Source organism: Lupinus angustifolius, chromosome LG03 (assembly GCF_001865875.1).
Source record: "Lupinus angustifolius cultivar Tanjil chromosome LG03, LupAngTanjil_v1.0, whole genome shotgun sequence".
Lineage (NCBI taxonomy): Eukaryota > Viridiplantae > Streptophyta > Magnoliopsida > Fabales > Fabaceae > Lupinus > Lupinus angustifolius.
Window position 1 is genome coordinate 2163415 of NC_032011.1, and position 2471 is coordinate 2165885.

Consider the following 2471-nt stretch of genomic DNA (forward strand, 5'->3'; position numbering starts at 1 on the left):
ACATGATGAAGAAGTTATATCTACCACAAATGAAGAAAAAATTGAAATAATATAAAAATAAAAGTTTGTCACAATTTGAGTTATATCATACTTATGAGTTGGTTTTAAAAGTTGAAGATGATAAATTTGTTGATCACAATTTGACAAAATAATTTAAAGTATATCAACCGACTGCCAACATAAACATAAATTAAAAAAATAGTTGTAAGTGAGTTTGAGAGTTGAAGATGATAAATGTGTTGAGAAAGGAATAGACACCCTAAGGAAACTGCAACCAAAAAAATTGTGAGAAAAACTACACAACATTTTATCTCTCATTTATTATTTATTTAATGAGTCATTATGTTTATATTTTTAAACAAATAGTAAAAGATAGTTTTAATCGTGTGTGTAAGGTTGTATAGTAAGAGATGATGAGCTTTCGGAGGAGAAACTTTGCATGAGGTATTGACATATGTCCCTAAGAAGAAAACTTTGCATAAGGTATTGACATGTGTCCCTATGAGTTTTTTTTGTTATATATTTATTATTATTTATTTAATGAGTCATTATGTTTATATTTTTAAACAAATAGTAAAAGATAGTTTTAATCATGTGTGTAAGGTTGTATAGTAAGAGGTGATGACCTCTTGGATGAGAAATTTTGCATGAGGTATTGACATGTGTCCCTAAGAAGCAAACTTTGCATAAAGTATTGACATGTGTCCCTATAGGAGTTTTTTTTGTTATATAGTAAATAGAATATGTGTTTCTAACATTCTTCTGTGTTGATATCGCCTATCTTGATAATTTTTTGTCATGTACATAATTAGGGAGTTACTAAAGTGAGAACAATACGTTAGGTGAGAAATGAGAACACTTAATATATACCATTAGATCTTGATTGAACGATTAAGATTAAAAGATATATACACATGACTATCATGTGACCAATAACTAACTTTTAAATCTAATCATCTATGATCGGGTGTAAAGCCTAAATTTATTATTCTTACAATTTTTATATGAGAACTGATCTCATATAAGTATTATCATATGTCGGACAAAGAAATTCCATATCAGAGAGAAGTGAATATGTTGGAGAATATATGTCCAACTAATCATATAATTTTCTTTGATCCGCAACAAAAGAAAATATTATTGAAAAGATAGAGGTTAAAGAGAACAAGTGATACTCAAATTTATCAAAAGTCTAACATAAAGAAATACATGGCAAAGGGTTTAAAATCCATTTAACTTAAGAATAAGAAAATCTCTCAAATAATTCTAACATGTTATATATTCTTGATAGTAACAAATTATTAGAAAATTCTACACATGCCTCTCTGAAATGTCATAGAATTTTGGACAAGAAGGAGAGATATAGTTGATTGATTCCTATGTTCCTCCACATAATGCATATATAACTTGTTGAAATACTATGATATAAAGTGTATCTTCTCAGTAAATTCAACTTTATATGTATTCAATTCATGATTATCTTTCAAGCTAAGTGTGTTAAAATAGAAATCATATATCCCACTTTTTATGTTCCATTGTGTCTCAAGCCAATTAAAAATTGACATATACTTAAAAAGAAAATTAAAAAATATTTTTTTATATTATTTAGTATAATTTAATTGTGTTATCTTTGTTGGTACATACTTTGACCAATGTTTCTTGAATAAATCTTTGTCGTAATAGTCCTCCTTTTGCAGCAACAATTGATATGCAATTTTGTTGTTGTATATTTACCTCCTTTACCAGGAACCCAAATTCATGTGTCAACCCGATCAGCTTCCTCTTATTCCCATTGAAAAAGACTCATTCTTTATTGTATTTTCCATGTCAACTCGTTCCTCCATTCTCCCCACTTCCTAATTATAGTGTCTTCGTTCAAAGTTGCCTTATATATTTTGCAAAATAAATTTTAAGTTATGTTTTTCCCAACCCATAGATCCTCCCAAAACATAATATGCCTCCCCAAAGCAAGACCCATTATGGTACCATTACTAACTTAATTACTATCATACATGCATTATCAGTTTAAAGATTTATATATAATCATTATATCATTTACCATTCATTTGAGTTACTTTTTTTTGAAAATTTAATAATAATTAAATATGAAAAATAAATAATATAATGAAAATGTATCAAATTCACACATCATCAGTGCATATATATATTATTTTGGATCAAACCATATATTTAAATAACTTATTTATTATTTTACTTAGCTTATAGAAGACCCTCTAATATATGAGCTCCTCAATGTTGAATTAAGAAAATTGGTATTGAAAAATTATGTTTGATAGTTCAACTTATTCTTACTTAAATAATGGTTTTAGACTATTTTAACATTCTCCAATAAACAAAGAAAAACATGACAGAAAATGGATTGAAGTTTTTTTATTTAGAAAGTTGGAATTCACAAAAGAGCCTATTCTTCTCCTAAAAATGAATGAAAAAGATATTGTCATTAAATAACT